At 42.3% G+C, this 24,701-nt stretch overlaps 1 long non-coding RNA gene across 2 annotated transcripts in view; it reads right to left on the bottom strand.

Annotated features, from left to right (window-relative positions):
* The window catches only part of LOC144827497 (uncharacterized), a 262,935-nt gene that overhangs the window by 211,741 nt on the left and 26,493 nt on the right, over positions 1 to 24,701 (bottom strand). Inside the window, exon 2 of one of the 2 annotated variants that reach the window (XR_013610213.1) lies at positions 1,017 to 1,146. This is a non-coding gene — a long non-coding RNA (uncharacterized LOC144827497). Of the gene's footprint in view, positions 1 to 148; positions 1,147 to 24,701 lie in introns of those variants that run through there. The other variant, XR_013610212.1, reaches the window with a different exon arrangement.

Genomic DNA, 24,701 nt, shown 5'->3' with positions numbered 1-24,701 from the left:
CAGCGCCTTCTTCTGGAGCAGCCACAGATAATTATGATCAAGATATATTTTGGTGTGTAGATCAATTGGTTGGGATAACCGCGTAGAACGTGAGAACCCGCAGTCCCGCCGTCGGAAGTCTGGAGCCCTGTTATACTTTTTTGGACAGGGAGTTATTTTAACTACATCTTTGCCACAACTATATTTGTGCCAAAACCAAAGTATAAGTGCAAAGGAAAGTCTCTTTTAAGTAAGATCCCCATATCAGGTGGATTTTTATCGTTTTTCAAGCTTGGTCAAGACATCTTTAACTGACCTAAATAATCTAAAGGTTCCGGACGGCGGGAGTAACTTCAAAATCTGTATACTTTATCAGAAAAAAATTCACATCGGTGAACAGATAATATCCATCTACAAAGACAGAAAGTGCGAAGTCACTTGGACATCCTAGTATAAATACAAGACATCGACGCTGCTTCTATTTTATCCCAACCAATTGATCTACACACCAAAATATATCTTGATCATAATTATCTGTGGCTGCTCCAGAAGAAGGAGATGACCAACTCACTGCTTTTTAAGTTTAACAATTTCAGATTCTACCACATCAGTTTCTTGCAATAAAACAATGTCACTTTTTAATTTATGAAGATGGTTCAATACCCGTTGACACTTTATAGGATAACCCGAACCCTTCATATTCCAAGAAACAACTCTTAAAGCCATGTATAATAAGGTAAGCACTTTAGAATATTTTGAACTATATAAAAATGTATAACAGTTAATATAACCTTTAGTTATCACAAGAAATATGATAGAAGAAGCAATGAAGAAAGAAAGTACATGGAATCTTAAGAAGTAATAGGAAATAGCTTTTAGAAGAAAAGAATGAATGAAGGATGTATAATAGATAATATGTAAATGCAAAGGAAAAGAAATAGAGAAAAAAAGAATCGAGAGAGAAGAGGAGAGAAAGCTGAAATTAGGGTAAACATAAAATAAAAAATGTGATAGGAGTAACAACAATAATAACGTACCAAAATAATAAACAAATAATCGAGGGTGGTGAGACCACATGAGGGGGACGACACAACCGAGACCCAAACTGGTCAATGGATCCGGTCAGATAAAGAATTCCAATGATTTTCCCGGACACACGAAACACATCTAGGAAAAGGGGTAAAAAGAAACAATAATAATAAGTTAGAGAACAAACTCATAAACATAAAACACCAATTGTCAAATTACAAAATTAAAAGGAACTGAAATAATTAACAGCTCAAAATATCAATCATATATTATAAGGGAAACAATTAAACTTAAAGACAGCGAATAACATATGTTTGAAATATCTATTGTCACTCTTCTGCAAGAATCAATGAGGTTATGGAGATGATAAAGATCATCACATGTGTTACTTTAAATAAACATGGATGGAAAAGACCAAATCTAGCATTTAATGAACGAAGAGCTGGGCGCATATCAAGGAATTTTTGCATTTAGTCTTATGTGGCTTTTGCAAAGTCTGATGCAAAACATAAATTTAAACCAGACCAAGTAATCAAGTCAAAGTCAAAGTCAAAATATGCTTTATTCGAGATTTCACTCATAAAAGCAAGAACAGTCTACATATAAAAATACAATTAAATAATCAATCAGTTACGTTAAAAAGATAAAGCATATTATTTACAATTTATCACTCAATATACAGTTCAAAATTTAGAAATGTCATATATCAGTAATTATACATTATAAAAATAGTTAAAAAGAGTTAAAAGAACACCTAGGACAAACAAGGTTCTTAAAAGGAAAACATGTGTAGATTATACAGGCAGTTTGCCTAGACAGAGAATAGTCAAATGACTAGCAGTCTCTATCTATTCAACCATACAGCTTACCCAGACAGGGATTAGTCAAGTGACTAGCAGTCTCTGTCTGATCGACCATGCCCATCCAAGGTATTTGGCAGTTGCTATTAATATCCATATCTCGCTACTAGTGCATATAATACGCAAGGGGGAGAAGGAGGGTAAACTAAACTAGGTCGGCCTCCAGTCTATATCAGAAAATCAGGAACCCATGTGATGGGTTCGGAGACCTAGTTTGTGTGTATGGTTACTGCTAAATTTTAACAGTGTTTGCCATGATAAGAAAGAAAAATTTCTTTCTAGAGTCCCCTCACTCTCCGGGGTTTCCCCACGGTGACATGCTTCATCATTGGGGCCATCCCAGTTCTCTACGAAAAGGGGCGTGCTGCGACTAGCGGACTACGCAGGAGCACTATTTTTTGTGACAGACTATGTGTGGTGCAAAGTGTGATGAAGGTGGAGTGAGTGTGTGATTAAAAATACCGTGCTAGTGGGCCTCAACAATTTATTCTGCTCCTAGTTTGGTACCTATTAAAAAGGGGTGACACTGTTATCTGGCCTTAAGTTAGGGCTAGATCAGTGTTCTATGGTGCTACTGGTAGTCCCTAAATTCTTGTACATCGGTTTTAGCCATACACGTCTTGGATCCAAGTAGGCTGTACAAGAGAATAAGAAATGGCCCATAGTTTCATTAGAGGAACCACAAACAGGGCAGCTATCATTCAAGCCACCTTCCCATTTAGCTGTCAAAGATCTGAGGGGTAATGCACCTGCTCTCAATTGAAATAGAAGTTTTCTGTCTCCAGGCCTAGTTATACTATCCCAATAGGGTTGGAGGGAAGGGTATAACTTAGCCTCTAAGAATCCTTCAGTCATAGATCCTAAGTTAGTGCTACTCCAACCCCGGGAGGCTACCTTTCCCCAATAAATTTTTTTAAAGCAATTTTAGTAGGGAATGCTGTTCCAGCTGGGTCTGTCCAAAGCGAACCCATTCCAAGTTCATTCAAGATTGCTTTCAACGATTTAAGCCACCTGTTTTTATGGAATATATCAGTTTTAATAATATCTAAAAACCCCTCAGCATAATGGGAAAGCTCAGGCGCAGTCCAGAGCCTTCTCCAATACAGAATCGGTCGAAGTCTGACCAGATCTGTAACTACTTTTCTACCCAAGTCATACCTGAGGGGCAGTAAGGGAGTACTTTTCGGGACACCAGTTATAGACCGAAGGAACTTATTTTCCGAGATTTGGAGAGCAGCCACCTTCTCAAAACCCCATAACTCAGCACCATATAGTGCAGAGCCAAGAGCCTTTGCCTCATATATCTGCAAGGCAGGTTTTATAGGTTTTGTCAGGGACTTTCTATGCTCAGAACTAATAGCACCTGATAGTTGCCTGTGTCTCAATGTAGCTATATCTATATGTTTGTTCCATCCGTTCTTATTTGAGATATGAATACCCAGATAAGTAAAAATGTTCACCACTTCTAAAGGCCGACCATTCATAATAAGATAATAAGATTTAGACTCCTGAGGCGGAAGCCGGGAGTGGTAGCTGTGTTTTAATCAATGTATTGTTACCTGTTTTTACCTGTGCCACGCTGTTCCCTGGACACTTCCCCCCTTGCTGAGACTTCCTCGTGCAGCTCTCGATCACGCTGCCGAGGGTAGGGTTCAGTCATAGTCGACCTCTGATGCGCTAATTAGGCCACGCCCACTACCGGGAGGCCACGCCCTTCTTCCCAACTACAAAGATGTGTATTTGTAGAACGCAAAACAAGAAATGGGGGGAGAAGGAGGGTAAACTAAACTAGGTCGGCCTCCAGTCTATATCAGAAAATCAGGAACCCATGTGATGGGTTCGGAGACCTAGTTTGTGTGTATGGTTACTGCTAAATGTTAACAGTGTTTGCCATGATAAGAAAGAAAAATTTCTTTCTAGAGTCCCCTCACTCTCCGGGGTTTCCCCACGGTGACATGCTTCATCATTGGGGCCATCCCAGTTCTCTACGAAAAGGGGCGTGCTGCGACTAGCGGACTACGCAGGAGCACTATTTTTTGTGACAGACTATGTGTGGTGCAAAGTGTGATGAAGGTGGAGTGAGTGTGTGATTAAAAATACCGTGCTAGTGGGCCTCAACAATTTATTCTGCTCCTAGTTTGGTACCTATTAAAAAGGGGTGACACTGTTATCTGGCCTTAAGTTAGGGCTAGATCAGTGTTCTATGGTCGACATGTTTCATGCTCCCCCAAGCATTTCATCAGGACCATACAGGGTCCAGCCCTGTATATTTCACTCCTATATTTAAATAAATAAATTTGTTTCAATATGCTATCTTTGCGCTGTTAATTATTAAACATGCGTGTTTCATACATACGATTTATGTCTTATGGGCGTATCTGTAAAAGAGAATGACACTTGATTAGTGGCAAAACATCCCCCCTCAAGAGCCAGGGGATCACACACATAGCGCACATTTGTCTAAGGCGTGAGTGTGCCTTTTGCACCATACAGGTGCGTGCAGGCTCTCAAATCCTGTGCAAATATGTAACTGATGTGAAAAAACGTGGTTTTGTGAATCCACACACATACATAACACAGGACGTGATGTGACTATAGACATGACACACTCTATATATATACACACACAATGTTTTGTCATGGCAAAAGGACATATTTACATGTATAGGTGCTAATTTGCACTTCATGGTCTCAGCCGAGGGCAGGATCACCTCGTGGAAACATTGCTGTAAGGTTTTTAAAGCCATAGTTAAAATCGCGTTTTTTTCAAGGATTCGTTTTGTCTCAAAAAAATGCGCGTTACCAATGAGGAGTCTGAACCCCCCATGCAATGTATCAGAAATATTTCTTGATGCTTGGTTTAAATGTACTTACTTCCTATCGGTAAGCCCGCTCGGTATTACCTACTCGATCCTCACCCGACCGCATATTGACGCTGAACGGGTGTGCCGGTGTATTTGGAGTCCTTGCGCTTCCGGGTTCTGAGCGCTTAAAGCTAGACCGTCTCGTGTGCGGCGGCCATGTTAGGTGGATGCTTACGCGTCGGGCGCGAGTATTTTCTGAATATGCCTTGCAGGGGTCTCAATCACGGAGATTTTTTAGAAATACAGTTTTTTCATGAGTGTCCAAATAATTCACTGCTTTTTGTTGATATTTAGAACACTTCTTTAAAAAAGAAAGAAAAAAGGTAAGCCCGTCTGCGCTCGTCCGCGCCGAGGTAGCGCCATGGGCCAGTTATGCTGTCCGCCCTGGCACCCATCCTGAACGGCCCCCTACTGGGAGCTCTTACTCGAGGGAGGCGCTCATTGGAATAGGCAAGCTACACGCGGATAAAGGTACTCTCTCCCTGTCACCAACATCGCACCCACGAGCTGATTTTCTGTGTGACGACCTGTTAAAGTGCGGGCTTCTCAATGTCAAGTCTTTACCTAAACATAGTATTGAAATCCAACTCATGATAGAGACGCACAAACTGGACATTCTTTTTATGACCGAAACTTGGACCCGTCCTGATTATTTGGGTGACCCTGGATTTGCGTGTCCCTCGGGGTTTAAATTTCTTCATACCCCACGACCCACGGGGAGAGGCGGGGGAGTGGGAGTTATCTTTAGAGCTTCTTGCTGCATTAAGGCCCTTACTTTAGACCTTACTTTGGGCACTGAGCTGTTAGGATTCTCATTACAGACTCATTCCGGTAGTAACATCACAGTGGTAGTGTGCTATCGCCCACCTGGGTCTTTTAGCTCTCAGCAGCAACAGGCACTACTAACTACCCTCACTAACATCGCTTTCTCCCATCATAAGCTCCTCATCCTCTGTGATTTCAATCTCTGGTACAATGGGTTCCTTGACTCGGGTCTTAAGAATTTAGTTCAAGCCTGTGACAGTTTTGGTCTCTCGCAATTTGTCACTGAAGCCACCCATACTGCTGGTCATCTCTTAGACTTAATCTTTGCTGCCCCGGACTTGGTGGCGATGGGGGAAACCCTAGCTATGGATTGGACTGACCACTCACTCGTTACATTTTTTATACATACGAGCAGTGGTCCTCACAAAGTCCCCGTGTCGTCTAGACAAATTAAGTGCCGAGATTGGAGGGCCCTCACTCGCAGGCACCTTACCGGTGAGGTGTTCCAATCGGTGCAGCTCTTCAGTGAGAATCTGAGCATTGATGAAAATTATTCCACTCTCTGCACTAGAATTACCACGGTCCTTGATGACCTTGTCCCTTTAAAAACACGTAGCTGTAGGGACTACCAAGCCAATTCTTATACTGGGAAGGAAACAAGCTTCCGGGGACCGGTTTCTGCCATTTCAGGCGTCGTCGGCCCGGCTTGCTTGAATCCTGATGGTGCAATGAGCAAGGGACTCACATCTGAGTATACCCTTCCACGCTGAATCGTTTTGGCCACTATAGGAGTGGAAGGGTATGCTCAGACATGAGTCCCTTGCTCACTGCACCATCAGGATTCAAGCAAGCTGGGCCGAAGACGGCTGTAATGCCAGAAACCGGTCCCCGGAAGCTTGTTTCCTTTCCAGTAAAGAATTGGCTTGGTAGTTTGGTCTGCCCTGTTCCCATGATGCACTGGGCCAGGGACAGACTAATTTGCATGTAGCCAGGTTCTGAACTGGGATGGTGCAGTGAGCTAAAAAACGGTGATGGATCAAGCCCTGATCTTTTGACTGGGTAGGAGTGTTCTGCTTAATTCAGATACTCTGTCCATCACCACCCCCTTTTCTGAATCGTTTTGGCCACTATAGGAGTGGAAGGGTATGCTCAGACATGAGTCCCTTGCTCACTGCACCATCAGGATTCAAGCAAGCCGGGCCGAAGACGGCTGTAATGCCAGAAACCGGTCCCCGGAAGCTTGTTTCCTTTCCAGTAAAGAATTGGCTTGGTAGTTTGGTCTGCCCTGTTCCCATGATGCACTGGGCCAGGGACAGACTAATTAGCATGTAGCCAGGTTCTGAACTGGGATGGTGCAGTGAGCTAAAAAACGGTGATGGATCAAGCCCTGATCTTTTGACTGGGTAGGAGTGTTCTGCTTAATTCAGATACTCTGTCCATCACCACCCCCTTTTCTGAATCGCCCATTGTCAAATGTCATAGACCCATTTTTATCACTTGGCGTCCTTCCATTTAATGCTCTTAGACCTTTCTCAAAACATAAGGCATTCATACTAATCACATCCTCGGTCCAGCGCACAACTGGTTTCAACTCTAGTTTTGGGACTCCCCAATGCCAATCCTCTTCATCCCCAAGGAAATCATCATCTGTGGCTAAGGGTTCAAATGTTCGATTAAAGTCACCTGCAATGACAATATGATTGTCTTGGGAGTAGGTTTCAAGGAGGGAGCCCAAGGCCGCTAAAACCTCTGACCTCCCACCCCTAGTTCTCCTCACATATACATTGTAGATGTCTAATGATCCCAGAATATCTGAATTCGTTGTGATTAGTTGGATGTTTTTATGGCTAGTTTCTTTTACTTTAACATCTAGTTTTAGGGACTGCCGAACCCAAATGGTTAGACCGCCCATTGGTCTTTTAACGCGGGCACAGAATAGTTCAAGTATCCCTGTGCAAAAGATGGTTCACATGACCAGGTCTCCTGAAATATACATAGATCAAAAGAATTAACAAATCGAAGCCACTCTCCAGAGTCCATTTTAGAGCCCAAGCCTGCAATGTTCCATGAAAAGAATTTCCCCACATTGTCCACGATACCATCCGGGTCCGTCAATGAAGGATTTGCAGTATTATCCTCAATTAGTTCCTGTACAGTTCCAGCTAACATGCCGTCGTGACAGATATCATCAGTAACATCTACCCTCACAGAGGTGTTCTCAAAGTTAGTACCCACTGTAGAAGCAACAGCACACACTTCAAACTCAGGCTTTGCAGTGGAGTAGAACGATAGCTTGGTGAATTCATACTTCTTGCTATCATCTAGAGGAATTGTGACACCTGTTGATCTTCCTTGGGACATGCAAGTAACATTTGTAAAACCAAAATCCTCCACAATAAAAGTATAGGCTATGTCAATCACAATCATTCAGGTCTGACAGTGCTACAGATCTATTTTCAGTGCTGATTCCCCATTCGCTAGGTTGTACAACCCTACCCCAGTTATTTGTTACCGCGTTCCATTTTGTCTTTAAAATGCTTGGATTCACTGTACTACCTCTCCTGTAGAAAAAATCCAAGGTTAGCGGAACAATCTCGGCACTCCTACGTTGGGGGGGAAATATGTATTTTAAAAGCTCAGGGAGTAATTCTGGACTTAAGAAATGCAGAACTACACAGTCTCCTTTTAGTTTTTTCACGCTGTTCCCTATCCAGTCCACCCTTCTTGCCATGGTAATTTCTCCGGCTAGCTGTTGTTTTCCCCTCGGAGATATCATCATATTATTACATAACCAGTGGTATGCTTTACTAATCAAAGAAGAAGTAGATTCTACTTGACCTGGTTTTGGGGGAGGTACATTGGCCAAGACCAGAACAAGAGGAGAAGCCTCTACAATAAGTTGAACCGGGCCTTTGTCTACACTCATCCCTAAGAAATTTGGTGGTAGATCTTTATTGACTATTACCCGGGCACCTTTGTCTACTGGCTGCTGAATAGGAGGCGGATCTGGTATCACATCATCACTACCGCCTGTCCCACCCCTAGGGATATTTGTAGATGATACAACTCTATTTGTCACTAAAGTTGGTATATTACCCACCTCAACTGTCTTGTTTATCAAGCCCCCTAATCTATTTACTTCGGCTGTTAATAGGTCAATTTTAGCTACCAAAGGTTTGATTATAGATTTCATCTTGGAGTCAATCATACTCACTAGCTTTTTAATCAATTCATCACCTAATATCTCCTTCTCACCTTGTTCCCCATTTGCCTCTATTATGGCAGTAGTTTTCGGTGAAGTCGCTGTTCTTTTCCTACTGGAGCGCAAACCGCCCCGTTTGCTCTGACCCTTTCTGCATGCTCTAATAGCTCTAGTTGCAGGCACAGACACAGGGGAAGGGAGATCATCTTTAATCATGCTTGACTGGTTACCTGGTTCATTATCTAGATTAACAGCAGAGGATATATTTAAATCAAAGTTAACATTAGGGCTTATCTCGGTGATGGAAATATCACTACTATGTACCTGTATCGGAACTTCTAACACAGTAGGATCTAGCAGAGAACTCTGCATAGAGATGGCAGGTGGTGAGCTTAAGCCCAACGATATCCGTCTTGTGCTATTTATTTTGCTCACAACCTGAACCAGGTAATTGTCTATAGTATTAGGTACAGATGAAGACCTTTGCTTGGACATATTGGAGACTAGAAGTATCACCCCCAAAGCCGAGCAAACGAGGAGCGTTTACCAATTAGATAGATAAACAAGGACCTCAGAGATATATTGGCAAAGACACTTCTTACTTGAGGGGTAACAATGATAGGCAGCGACAGGAACAAGCAGGGATCCTGGCCCAGCCCAGTTACGGTCAGTCACGGACTGTCACAGACTGTCCGCCCTTTGTCCGGGCTTCGTCCGGCGCGTCCCGTGCGCGTCGTCGCGGGACCTGGCGCTGCTTTATGCGCCTCCTGGCGCGCTCAGTGGTGGCGTTGGCGTTTTGCCCCATGGGATCCTCGGGATTGTAGGCTTTCGTGGGACCGGCAGAGCCGAGCCCGGCCGGTCGTTCGTTGTGTCTGAGGGGCAGAGCCAAGCCCGGCCGCGAGTCAAGGAGCTGGAGATACAGCAGTGAGCCCCGGTAGCAGAGACGGTGAACTTCAGGGAACTCGGCCCCTGGCGCTGCTTTATGCGCCTCCTGGCGCGCTCAGTGGTGGCGTCGGCATTTTGCCCCAAGGGATCCTGGGGATTGTAGGCTTTCGTGGGACCGGCGGAGCCAAGCCCGGCCGGTCATTCGTTGTGTCTGAGGGGCGGAGCCAAGCCCGGCCGCGATTCAAGGAGCTGGAGATACAGCAGTGAGCCCCGGTAGCAGAGACGGTGAACTTCAGGGAACTCGGCCCCGGGCGCTGCTTTATGCGCCTCCTGGCGCGCTCAGTGATGGCGTCGGCGTTTTGCCCCAAGGGAACCTGGGGATTATAGGCTTTCGTGGGACCGGCGGAGCCAAGCCCGGCCGGTCGTTCGTTGTGTCTGAGGGGCGGAGCCAAGCCCGGCCGCGAGTCAAGAGCTGGAGATACAGCAGTGAGCCCCGGTAGCAGAGACGGTGAACTTCCACCAAGTAATGCAACCTTTAGCTTTGGCTTCCTTGACCACTGTAAAAAGGTCAAGATATTCCAAAAAATATATGATATCTTCGCTAGGCTTGTCTGAGGTTGACACAATCCAAGAAGGATGACCCAGTCTGTGTGCACTCTGGATGTTTAACACCTTGGGTGCTATGGCTTTTCCCCTCCTATGCTGATGAATATAAAAACCCATTGTTCATGACAAGGTCAGCTCGTCATAAGCACAGCTCCAGTGTACTGCATGACGAGCTGACCTTGTCATTAGCATGGAAGGGGTTAAAGAAATTGAGGAAGAAGATCCAAAACCTGAGGCAGAAATGATTTGAAGAAAGAGATGGGATCCGACCCATCCACTCTTAACTAGGCCATAAATTCGTAAATAATTTCTTCTGTTATGATTTTCCACGACCACAGCATGTTTTTCTAAAGATGCCACTTCAGCCTGTAATACTTTAACAGTCCGCAATGAACACCAAGAGTTTCAACCTTGTGTTTCATTTGAGCGACTTTATTTTCCACTGGAGATCATTTATCATCCAAGAGGTAAAGTTGTTCATTGGTATCTTTCATATAGGGTTGAAGTGCCCTAATCTCCTTAAGAAGCAGCTTTACTGATATTGTCTGATTGGTCTTAATGGAGGAAGGAGGATTTCTTTTACTCTTTTGGATATGGAGACAGTAGCTGTCGAAGTGAGCTTAGACGATACCTTATTGTTATTAGTGGGTATACCTGACACATTCGTTGTAGATTTTGAGGACTCATGACTGTTTCCCACATTCTCCTCCATATTCTCCAATACAGTAATGGGATTAAAGGTATCATCCTTGGCTGTGGATTTGACAGACAATGAGGTTGGTGAATGTAGTTTGAGGTTTCTGGCTTTCTCCATATATGGAGGTATCAACATATGCAAATGTACTACAGCCACATCTTTGAGGAGAGTGAATTATATGCAATTTTTGCAATTAGAAAATTATGACATAGCTAGAATATAATATATTTAGCATATTGCCACAAATGTTTGAGAAACATATACCAAAAGCAGTCTTTAGGAAGGAATTACAACTGCTATTTTCATTTGTCCAATGTGGAAAACAAGGGGAGAAAAGAATGAAGGAAAGGCAGCAAACCAGTATTTCTGAAGATACAGGATTAAGATAAAGGGGTGGTATGAAATTTCAACCTGGCCAACCCGCACTGTCAATAAAACATTCTCCAAAAAACAAAGCAGATAGCACATCAATCACGAGCTACTATAAGTGCAGGCAATGTTTAGGAAAAAGAATATAACCAATGGCTGAGAAAATGAGGAGATAAGAGGAGTAAATGGCATCATCAGCATAACTGAGAGACAAATCAAAATAGCAGGCTCGTTCCTCTCATCAGCACACCCACCCATTTTAAAGATAAAAGTGCTTCAAATCTTCAAGAAATGAGTATCATAACACATCTCCATGGTCAGCCGATGTTCCGATGCTTGTGTCTGTCTGAATGTTCAGAAATACGGCTGTGTACTAGCGTTGGCATGTCCTCTTCCGGTGACCACAACGGAGCCTCAGCAAATGGTGTCCATCCCGCTATGGCATCGAGTCATGCCCCTCGATGATTTATTTTCTAACAAGGGAGTATTTGCTGCTGGCAGTTTGATTGAACAGGTTGGTGCAACACTATCATGGAGAAGCACAGTTGATGGGAAAAATATTTTTCATTCACAACTTTGAAATCAAGATTGTTTCTGATATTTCTGGCAGCCACAAGAAACTAAGAAGCAATGAAAACAGAGAATGTGGCAAAACATTCGGATAATGCACATCTGTCACACATTCTTACTCTGAAGCACCTCCTGCCATATTGAAGTAGCTAGAAGTTAAATTAAGATGCTCAATAGACCTCCAATTTCACAAAACACTTGAAGCGCACCAATTCAACATTTGAATGGATTGTTAATTATTGGTACAATGAAAGGAGTCACTGCAAAAGCAGTTTTGGTGGACAACTGCCATCAGTTCTGACAGCTATCCATAATTTGTTTGCAATATCTTTGTTTTTCTTAAGCAAATGACCCCACAACCTGTGAGTTTTGTCCCTGGGTGTGGCAGTCATTAGATTGTTTCCGGTCTCTCACTGCCAGGTTTTAACTGACTGTGATGGAGTAGAAAAAATACATTATACCATCCTCATTAAATAATAAATGTGTTGGAATGTCCTTCCTCCAATGTCCCCTACTCTGTTAGGCTATTGGAGGACATACTTCATCAAAAGAGCTGATGGGGGCTTAGTTGACAGAGTACTTAAGGCCCAGCAGTCGCAAAATGAGGCTGGTAGACCAAGGGTTTGGCAGGCATGGTTACTCCTTTACATTATCAACAGAGTAGTCTGTTCACCATACCCCAAATTGGGCCCCTCATCTTTTATATGGAGCTCATAATTCTCCCCAGGGGCAATACTGGAGTTGTATCTGACAACATCCTCTCAAAATAAGCCACTGTTGTAGAGAGGTCCCACTGGTTCACTGGAAGACTTGGAATTTCAAATATAATCTAGGTCCCAACTTTTCAGAATATCTTGAACAGCTCTTCTTGTTTACTTCAAAAGCTCAGACCCTCTGTGGCACCACAGAGGGGCAAGGATTTACTCCAGCATAGGCTACCTGTGGCCATATTACAGAATATAGCATGCTCTCTTTGTTCACACTGGGCACACCTTTCAAAAGGTGTGCCTGTACAAACAAGGAGAATGCACAATATTATGTTGTATGAACTGCCCTCAGGGCAGCCACAAGTTGTGTTTCCCTGGGGGCAGCACATTTAAATAAAATATGGAGCGGCTTTGAAGTAGCCACTCAGTGTTTTACTGTGCAGGTCACCCACCTGCATATTTAAGAGGGATTAGTGATTCCCTTGTAGGCAGGTGCAATGCGTGACTGCACCCTCCTGCAAAGGGATGTCTGGGAGGTCCATAAGAGCTCCATTCCACCCTCCAGAGGGCTGTTATCAGGGGACGCACTGACAGTTTGCCATCTTTAAAGTGGGGCACTGTCAGCCTGCTGACAGCTTATTTGCCGATATGCCCGCATCTATAATATGGCGCGGGCATGGAGGCAAAGAGATTCCTTCATTTACATGGGGTCACACCACAATGCAAATGAGGGAGCACCCTCTGGTGATAGTGCTGCTGCTAAAAGTTTGCCAACGCGATCTGAATTACAGAAAGGGCTGCACAAGCATCTACAGCCCTTTCTGTAATACAAAAGTGCCCCAGAGCGCATGACCTGGGTGCACCCAGGTCGTTTTCCATAATACGGACCCAGCGGGTTAATTCCAGGTCCAATTCCTACTAGTTAGCTGGAAACTTCATGAAAAAGACCTCTTGTAGCTTATGTTAAAATCCAATAAAGACATTAAAAAAATGAAGTAGAAAGGGAAAAAAACCCAACCATAAAGTTAAAAAAAATAATAATAATAAAGTAGACAGTGGGTTGCAATGACTTTTTATTTCCTGTGCTTTAGGTCCCATCAGATTAGTGGTTTATTGTTTTATAAAGAAACAAGAACAAAAATATTAACGCATTTTATGATTTATAAAATCGTAATTTATTGATTGATTTATTTTATGCCAGCGTGTGTGTTTTTTTTACATGCTGGGGTACAGAACAGGCACAAACCTATTTAGGGCCAGATTACAAATTTGGCAGTCCATGGGACCGCTGAACCCGTGGTGGAGATGTAGTGGCCATCATAGACTCCCACACCAGTGGTCTGACCACCACAATATGGGAGAGGAGTTGGCCTAACGGCTAGGGCGGTCGACCTTGAATCTGGGGAACCAGGTTCGAGTCTTGGCAATGTCACTGAACATCCTGTGATTCTGGGCAAATCACTTAATCTCCCTGTGCCTAACAAAAATGAATGTGTCCTCATGTAATGCAACTAGTGCTATGTAAAGCGCTCTCATACCTGGTATCTTCAGGTCAAGTTTGCGCTATATAAAACTATAAAAATTAGGAGTGTGTCGGTTGAGCCGTGAGGGAACCACCACAACTGCCAGGGATCCACGATCTCCGGAAATGGCACGGCGGTCTGAGGTTGCGATATGCTTGGTGGTGCCGTTGCAGGACTGCCAAGCATACTACAAGTTTCCTCCCAAGCACACTTTTCTTGATGGTGAGCCTGCCATGAAAAGCGAGGCAGGGAGGAAACAAAGCCTCTGAGCCCGGGGATACATGCAGTGGTGCACATGTTGAGCCCCCCTGTGTGCATGCACCCTCTGTTCCTACATGGCATGGACTGAACAGTCCATGCCATGCAGGAACGGCTTTTGACATTCCCATTATGTTGCCTTTTTGAAAGACACTGCTGTGGGAACGTCAAACGACCTCTACTTAGACTACAAAAATACTAATAATTTGGTGGGCAGCCAGTGGTGAGCTTTGGCGGTGTGGGAGTGCGGCTGTGGCGTGGCAGCCCGCTCCCGTACCACCAAGGTTCGAATCAGGACCTTAATGTTTCATTCTATGGCTGTTGTTATTGCATTTGTTTTCAAGTTTTTTATTAGTGTGTATGGTTTTATTCTTTACTACAGTTAAACATATATAATTGGTATTTAGGTTCCAGAAATGCGTGTTTGTGTCTTTTACAAATGCTAGGCAGGTGAGATGCAAGAGTTGCTGACTAATCTGGGAACTCAATGGTAGATTCTGGGGCATGTTTTCCTTTCTTCACTTAGAAAAATGCAGGCATTTTAGGACGGATCTCAAATTGCAAGTGAACTGCTGAAAGCTCCACCAAGCTGGTTTGTCAACCATTGAATGGCAAGCAGTGCAGGGCCTGCATCAGTTTTGTGTTATTTAAGTGCCTGAATGATCTGCTGAGAATCTGTTCCACATCAATGACCCTTCGACAGCTTTAGAAGCATATGTCAAAGGACACATCTCCCCTTCAACATATAGACATATTCACACGTTTACAGTTGTATATTTTTATTATGTATAGCTCTCTTTGATAGCCATTAGCCAGAATACCTGGATTAAATCATGATATAATCACTTGTGTGACCTAACAACAGATGAAAACGATTTTACACAGTTGTTATAGCACCAGGAGACCAGGTCTCTTACTTTCCCTGTGTTCCCCCACCTCGCCAATGTCGTTGGCAGCTGGTCATCTCACCCATCTTATTTTATTTCCCTCGGGTCTCCACTGACCAATGGAAGGGGTAGGACATGGGCAGTGTCCTGCCTGTTCCAACCATCACATTCCCTACTAGGACACGTCTCTATTACACATGCGGAGAGAGAAAATCTTGCTACATTGATTCAAAGCTATTACAGAGGTGATATCTGTGCTGGAGCGGCTATGCTTGCAAAGTGAAATTGAACAGTGCTGCTTTGTGTGTGGGGTGGGTACATAAAGGTTTGGAATCGAGTGGCAGGAAGGAAGGCATTATTTTCAAATTGGGCTCGGGGATATATGCAGAGGGTGGTGCAGGTGGGTGGCAGAATGTCAGGTACCAATTCCTAGTACAGAGGGCACTAGTAACGGGAGTGAAGAGGCCAAGTATTTTTTAACATACTTCTGTGAGGGGAAAAATAGAGTTATTCCTGATGAGGCCATTTTTCTATTTATTCATTTAAGTGAGAGGAAGGTTGATTAAAAGGTGAGCATCAGTTATATCACATGGCTGATGGACAAAGCAGCTGAGGCCTTGTCTGTATGGCTCCCCTATTACTTGTTTACCACAATGTAACTATTTTAAAGCAGGGGTTACATTATTTTTCACCATACGTGGCTTATATAAAGTAAAATTGTAGATGGGTAAACATGAATAAGTGGAAATGTTTTCATCTCTGAATTTTTCAATTATCACAAAGCCTTTCAGTTACGACAACTATCGAATTGGATCACTAACCAATCTGATGATAAACCTCTCTGGGTGGATCTCGAGACCTCATTTTTAGCTCCCTTCTCATTTCAGGAATATCTCTCCTTTACACGCAAACCACAAAAACTATCCACTCCCATAATTATGCAATCCTGTAAACTACTATCCACTGCACCCCACTTAATGGTACATAATTTAGACACTTTTCTCAATTCCACTATTTGGCATAATAAACAAATTCTCCTTAATGGGAACCTATATATTTGAATGTTCGGAGAAACAAATGTCTAATCTGGGTCCATCAATTTTTATATCAGGGCTCACCCATTTAATTCACACAATTACAAACACTTTATCATTTACCTTCTTCCTTCAAATCTAAATTTTTGATCTTACAGTGCAAAAAACTTGATATTTACGATAAACTCAAATCTTCACCCTACCAACCCCTCTTCCCTTGGCATAACCTTTTGCACATAAACCCCAAAGCATCCACCATTTATTTCTGTTTAATGGCACCCCCTGAGATCCGGGACAAAACCAAAGTGGAACTTTCATGGGAATCTGATCTAGGAACAAATTGGCCCATTTCTTTTTAGAACACAATTTGGACAAAACACAGGAAATCAGGTAGAGCGGTCAGTACAACACAAACACTCTTCTTTATTTATAATAGATTGTTTATTACACCCACATCCCTACATAAAATACACAACACAAATCTCAACACTTGCTGGAGATGTTCCCAGGTAGACGCAGATCTTCCTCATATGCTATTCACTTGTCCACATGTTTTTATATTCTAGAAACAGGTATGGCACCAAATTAACACTATCTTTCACACCACAATTCCCCTCTCTCTCACAAACATTTTCCTAGGTAGTTTAACATCGGACTGGAAAGCAAGCCATTCTCAGCTACCACTTATTGATTTGTTAATAATTGTAGCTTTTCAGCAAATATCAGACAATTGGAAAGATTCCGCTAAGTTGTCCTATTTAGCTTGGTGTTATGCCCTATGTCACAACCAGCGCTTTGATACAGCACTTGTTTATCCTATCTCTCTTGCTACTAAACGATCCCACCTTTGGGGCCCACTCACGCAATTTCTAGATAATTCTATGAAGAAAACATCTTTACCTGCTCCCTTACAACAAGAAGTTACCCAGCCTCCCTGGACTCCTATGATTTGTTTATAAGTATGCTTAATTTATCATTTTCTATAAAAAAAAATGTAATTGTGTATAAAAAGAAAAATGTTTTGACGTACTGTTATTTACGCTCTTTGTGGACCTTTTATTCAATTGTATTCATATCTTCTTCTATATTATCCTTTTTACTATTTTAATGGATATTATAAACCATTACTGTTCTTTATTACATATTCAAGTATTTATGTATTAACAAATAACTGTGTATACGAAGTATTATTTTTAAGATCATATTAATTTTTTCAATAAACCTTTTCTTGAACTTTCATCTCTGAATTCCAAAAATCATCATGTACAACAGGAACTTCCCCATTTTCGTCTATTTGATTTTCCTTGGAATGTCTTACTGAAAATGGCCCATTATTCTCTGTTATCTATCTCTAATTCTAAATATTTTTGCATTAAAGACATGACAAATTGCACTGCTAAAGTACAGCTAACCTTACTGATGCTTCGCCAAAGAATATGAAATTTTGCACTTCATGACCTTTCTCTTATCTTTACCTAGTAGTCCCTATACAGGCAATTTGAAGGTGAAGGTACTCACGGATTAATACCTTAATTTGTACCCATAGCACAAAGGTGGTTTCCTCAATTATGAAAGTGCAGGCATTTATTGAAAGAATTCATTCGCTTATCTTCTTGTTATGCCTGAAATTGGTATGTTTTGGGTAGGTCACCACATATACCTTAGGGTATTTATAGAACCATAAACATCCTTAAGCTAAGTATGCTAACGTGTGTTTAATGCTTAGAGTACACTAAACTTGTTCTGGCTTGTGTTGTTTATTATAGTGAATTATTAGCCTTTCTACCACTTATGTAAAAACAATTTAAAAAGTACACCCACGCATAAAATTGAAAATTTTATAACTCAACAGAGGTTTAATTTGCATCTTTTAGTGATTGCTATGAAGCGTTTTTCCATTAAAACTAACACCACTGAAGCGAATTTGTATTAAAAACTAAAATCATCTATCTTAAACATGAATTATGCATGTATTTATATTGTATTTTACAATGAACTAATCTCATTACTAAAAGCAATTCAAACATGAGGATTTGGTTAGATGGAACAAATCATAAATATCAAATTCTGAAACCACATTTAATATATAAAACACCATCTCAATTGAGACAAATGTTTTACTTTTTTTCTTTTAAACTGATTGCTTTTTTTGATCACCCTTGTTCCAAATTCAGCTTTTAATTAGAGTTTAGTTTTTAAAGTGATAACACCGAAGCCTGAACAAGGGACATTGGAATTGGAAAGCTGGATGTGCTGCTGCAGACCAAAGTAACATTGCACAATATCAGCAGAAAAATGAGTGTTAAAGAAGCCTTTACATTTTGTTTGTATTATCTTGCATTCAAAGACAAAGGTCAGGTATTAGACTTAGGGCCCTATTCACAAAGGTAAAGTTAGACCAGAAGTCTAGTAGGAACTTTACTACTATTAATTTTACTTGTAGTAACTACTAGAAGAAAATGTCCTAGTTGTGAAGTAACTGGTAGTAACTTACCTTTGTGAAAACCAAAAAATAGTAAACCTAGACTTTAGTGGTAACCTAGGGGCCAATTATGACTTTGGCAGTGCTGCATCGGCTCTGCACCAGCTCAGCCCTGCAAAGCAGTGCAGGGACCGCCTGCCAGATTATGAGTTGAAATTGTGTCTTGCAAGCTTTTCCTGTCTTTTCTTTTGCCAGTCCCTTAAAATGGGCACCTTAATGGGAACGCAAAAGAAGTTCCAGAACAACATGGGCTGTGAAGTCCATGCCGCCCAGGAACTTGGGGCGCATGCAAACAGGGAACACACATTGCGCCTCCTAAATGTATTCTCATGACGGCAGGAGCATGGGGGCCCTGTATGGCCCCCTTTTTCTCCCCTCCACCAGCCTTTTCATGGAGTAATCCTGCCATGAAAAGGCTGGCAGGGGGGAAACTCATAATATACTTGGCAGACCGCAGAGGTCCAGCCCTGCTTATTATATAGGCCCTGTGTGCTACACCAGCACTATGAAACACAGGACCGCCACCGCTGCACCCATGCGAGTCTGGCAGACCAAGACCACTTGACTGGAAATCAGGCCCTTAGACTTAAGTCTAAGTTTACTACTTTCTAGCATTTACAGAGGTAATCTACCACTAGTAAATTGACTACTAGTAATTTTACTAGTAGTAACTTTACTACTAGTAAGTTTGCTACTATAAACTTTATTGGTAGTTAAGTTACCATTAGTAACTTACTTTTGTGAATGCTGAAAAGTAGTAAAGTTAGACTTTTGATCTCAGTTAAACTTTTGGTTTAACTTAACCTTTGTGAATCAGGCCCAAGGTATTCTGCTAAATTCCTGCTTATTCTTTTAGCATGTTGTTTGATTATTCTTATAACATGTTGATTTATGTTTTGTCTTCCTTTCTCTAACTGCAAGGTAAGGTCAGTTGTAATATTAACCAAGTGACAATCAAGCTGGGATTCAAACAGATTGAAATGGAAGGCTATAAAATGTCAAATATTTTGTAACACAAAATACAAATTACAGAGTTATAAATGCACTATCCAAGTATTTCAAAATATATCAGCAGTAAGGAAAGTACAACTGAGGCATTTTGGGGATTTTTGTAATTCTGAAGTGTAATGGAAACAAACATTTTGATATATTCAAACAAACCTGACACTTTACTTGTGTGTTGGGCAAATGATAAACATGCACCAAAATCTTAGTTTCACTTTTTACTCTGGAATATCAAATATAAGAACAATGTGCACAATATATCAAGGGACAAAACAATAAAAGGCAAGTGCATATAGATACTATATGTACTATTCTTAAGCCTACATGTATGTACCTTGACCTATGTACCTTGCAAATTGTCTTGGTACATATATGTGGAGTGACGTTTAGAAATAATTACTTACTAAGCTTTCAATATTATGCTACTTTATATTTTTTCCACAACAGTAGTGTCCTATGATATTCTATATTTGACTTTCAGGATCTACACCCGTTTTCACAAGTTATCATTTGTGCACCTTATAAGTTTAGCAGTAAAACTGCATGTAGGAAACCAACTCTCTGTACAGTGTACTAATATGAAGTATACTATGTAGAGAGACCACAAAATACACAATTGGTATGGAGCTGTATAAGTTGATAATACTAACTCTTTTTTGTGGGAGTGGGAGTGAGCAGTTAGGCTTATCAGAGGTTAGTGTTAAGCATTTGTTGTACTCATGGAGGCAATAACTAAGAAACACACACAATAATAAATCTGCCACCAATTTGTAAAAATAAAATCAATTTTATTAAATTTTTAAGACCAAGAACACAGTTCTAAGGTAAGTACTTGCAGAGATACGATTTTGCAAATTTCGAAAAATATATAACTTCTATGTGCAAATACACACCATAGGAAACACCAGGGAAAAAGCAGAAAAATCTATAGAAATTCTTGAAATGATTTCATAAAGTTCACCTTCTCGTTTTATGCTGATGTGAGGACCAGGTCAACAGTTCCAGCAGGAGAAATTTGGGAGCGTCCCAAATTGGCTTGGAGCAAAGAGTTGGAGGTCTTGGAAGCTTGTGAGCAAAGATGAAGGGGGCCACTTGAAAATGCACTGCACAAATGGGCTTACAGCTAAGTCTGGGGGGTCTTCTTAGAGAGAGGAGGTTGCAAGGTCCTGGGAACCATGGGAGCAGAGCATGTTGGTTGGTGCTGGGGACGGTGGGGCTGGGTGCAGAGCAAACAGGTCAGCTGGGCGCAGTGTGTCTTCAGGGTCCTCGTGGTCCTTGTGGTCAGGATAAGGCAACTTGGAGTGGCAATCTCAAGACAGCTAGGCCTCTCAAAAAGTAGGTCTCAGGTGTCCTGACATGCCTTCATGGGTACTTGCTTCTGCTTCTTCGGTAGTCCGGAATGCACTCTACTTCTCAGGGTCAGTCGTTGGGAATCTGTTACCCTGTGTATTGGTCTGCTGCTCCGGTAGGCCCCGGTTTCTAGACTTGGTGGGAAGACAGATCTGACCTTCCAGAACAGTTGTACCTTTTCTTGATTCAGTTCTACCTCAAGGTCATCTGGGAGCAACATGTTGACAAACCGGAGTTCACTGGATTGGTGCCTGCAGTGTGCATGTTAGCAATACATTCACTCTAAGGGAGCTTTTTGGCAATTTCATGAAGGCTGGAGGTGCTCCAGAATACTTAGAGTCCTCTAGGTTTTCTGGAGTTGTGCCTGTCATGTTACAAGTTTTGGGAAAGATATCTGGCACTGGAGAGCTGGTTAGAAGGGACCCAGTGCACTTTCAGTTTGAAATCATACCCCTAGAGTATCTGGGGGTGACATGCCAGGAGTGTCTACCTGGCGACTGAAGTCAGAGCCCCTCAAGATGGATTGGGTTTGATTATTCCCTGTGATTACTAGCTTAGTATCCCCCTATATTTCCAATTTGTGTATTCAGTCTACTAAAGGAGCAAGCTCTTCCTTTACAATAATTTTTAACTGAGCCAGTAGATCTCCCACCATACTCTGTACCCAGAATGGATAGACCAGTTTGGTTTAGGTATTGACCGTACAGCCACTCATTACGTTGGAGGTAACCACACTAGTTGTTGGCCCAAAGTAGCCAAGACTCCACCAATTTACACCGCCCTAGCTTGCCCAATAACTAAACTAGCAGGAGTGACAAAACTGTTAAGTCCACTTTATTAAGACCAGGACAACAGCAGGCGCAAGTTCACATGGCGCACACAACAAACAGGAATCCCAACCCCGAGGCCAGAGATGACAACTTAGTTAATACTAAGCAGAATGAAAATAAAATGGTCACTTCTCTACCAGGGCCCAGCGAGTATAGAGAGGGGTATGCAGGAGGAGAGAGTAATGTGGGTAATACAGAAGTGATAATACAACCCATAATAAATTTGCCCCCAGCTGCATCTCCTTATGTCATTGTGCTGACAGGGATACAATGCTAAAAAAATGGCCAGGGAGAGTTATACATGGATCTTAGGAACAAAAGCTTATTTTGGTTGGCAAGGCATAGACAATTCCCCTATGACAGGGAAGGAGAGGTTTTATTGATCCATAGAGTTGGTTGGGTGGGAAATAGCCACAAGACGATGCAAGGAGACTGCATAGTTGTAAACTTTAGTAATCCCTAGACTGTACGCTGTCTTTTAAGCCAGGAAATTAGCCCCCGAGAGTCATACATTGAGATCCAAGGGCTACCATTTGATCACTTCTATTTACGCCGCCACATACCAGACAGGCCTAATACCTCCTTAGATCCTGAAAGACAATCACAGTACTACCAGACCAACAATTGTAGGTATCCCTCCTTCAGACCCTTGCTTGTTAATGTACCTGTAAGCAATAGATTTGAGGGCCTTGAAGAAGTGGATTGCCAATAGAGAGTGGTGGAACAGGCCGAAGTATGAGAACTGTGGGGTACCGTGATAAACCAGGTCAATCTAGTATCCCGGGGGCAGGGATATTTATAGAGTACGTGGCCGTGATAGTGCAGCTGACAGATGTAAACATGACAAGATTAGGGGTGGAGACCTTAGGGCCAACAGCCTCGCCAATCCCCTAATCCACCAAATCCCAGTGATGTGGCCACAAAACAACCAGCCAGGACATTGGATAACTGCCCTGTGGCTGCAACAAGGGAAACACAGGCCCATGGTGCCCCCATTATTAAACAGAATCTAGGTAGGAAGTTAAAGGTCCTATCCTGGTATGATGTTGGCCTGAAAAGTAAATTGTCTTGTACTAATTGGGGAGTTTTTGTAGATCAGTTTGATATAAGCCTGTTTCAGAAAACATGGATGTGGCAAGACTCGTTCAGAGTTTGGTTTGTGTCATTTACTATCCTGGCTACCTCAGGAGGAAGGGGTAGACCGTCAGGGGGTTTATGTATTTGGGCAGGCACACATCTTGGCTGCTCAGCCAAACAGCTGGACTCCTTGTCCAATGAATTACATTGTGTATTACTTTTGGCTTTTATCAACATCTATTACTGCCCTGTCAGTGTGTACAAGGAATCCCCAATCTTTGACCAACTTAGCTCTTTTATTTCCAGTGTCCCCCTAACACCTGGGTGATATTGGGGGGAGATTTTAATTGTCAATACAAGCCTTTTCCAGCTATGAATGACACAATCCCTACAGAGGAGGATGCACATTGGTCAATCCCTGAACCACAGATCCCCCCAATTAAGGATTGAAACCCGCTGGCAACTCAAATCAATGCATTTACACTGACCCACTGCCGGAGACATGTAATGGTCGCACAGCCTCGGACACTCCTGACAATGCAACATTTAATAGAGTGGGCCAAGCCTCCCTCCTTGATGAAATTTTAGTGGAGACAAGGCTTTGGCATAGAGTTAATGATTTCCTTGTCCTCACTCGCCATGACAGCGATCATAATGCTTCATCTCTGATATATGAATTGCCGGACTTAGGAAGTGCCCCGACCACTAGTACTCCTATAGATAATAGATTATCGCTGTCCAATAATAGGAAGTGAAAAACATGCAGCAGTCTCCAGGAAAGCTGTCCACACTATATGCAGCAGTAGTTCTGGTTCTGATAGAACTAAGAGAAGCGATTGCATCAGCGGGGCCAGCAGTCCCCATTCATAAAATTGCAGATATGCATGCAGGATTGATTTCCAAGGTGGCTGAAGTATTTTACCCAGAGGTGTGCTCCAAGGAGAAACCAATGGCTACTCAAAGTGGTTTAACGATACCTGCCGCAAGGCAAAACGGGCTCTATTAGAAGCCATTAAAGCTAATGATAAATCACTCGTAAAACAATTGAGGGTGCTGTATAAAGAGACCACACGCCTAGCAAAAGAGACATGGGAAATCAATAGATGGGATGCTCTAAATACTACCCTAGCCTCTAAAGATCTAAAAGAGTTCTGGTCCATAGTAAGTACAGGCAGTAGGGAGGAAAAGCCAGCAGTAGAACCCAATATAGCAGCAGAAGAATGGGAAAGGCACTTTCAGGCCTTATACACTACAGAGAATACAATTGGCCATGTTGATTTATCGGTATTCGCGTATAGGAATAACCAAGTAGATGTTATAGAGTTCACCCTGTCTGAGGTGGCAAATGCGATAAATAGGCTCTCGCCAGGTAAAGCACTGGGTCTGGATAAGATTCCGGGGGATCTCTTCCGGCACAAATGGACTAAATGAGGACATTATCTTCAGGTTCTATTTAATGACATCCTGAAGAGTATGCCGATTCCCAAAACCAGGGCAGTGCGGAAATAGTTCCAATCTTCAGCAACCAGCTAATTACAGGCCGATCAGCCTGATTGATGTCACACAAAAGCTTTTTGCATGGATAATCCTTGATCGCCTCCAAGGGTGGATGGACGTGCATGAGATATTAAGCCGATATCAGGCTGGATTCAGGAAGAACATTTCCACCGTTGACCAAATATATAGACTCCAACTTATATTTTGGAAAACGGTGAGATGGAG

The sequence above is a fragment of the Lissotriton helveticus genome, chromosome 4_1 (assembly GCF_964261635.1).
Source record: "Lissotriton helveticus chromosome 4_1, aLisHel1.1, whole genome shotgun sequence".
Taxonomy (NCBI): domain Eukaryota; kingdom Metazoa; phylum Chordata; class Amphibia; order Caudata; family Salamandridae; genus Lissotriton; species Lissotriton helveticus.
The sequence above is the reverse complement of the archived record's forward strand: the minus strand, read 5'-3'. Positions and strand labels throughout refer to the sequence as shown.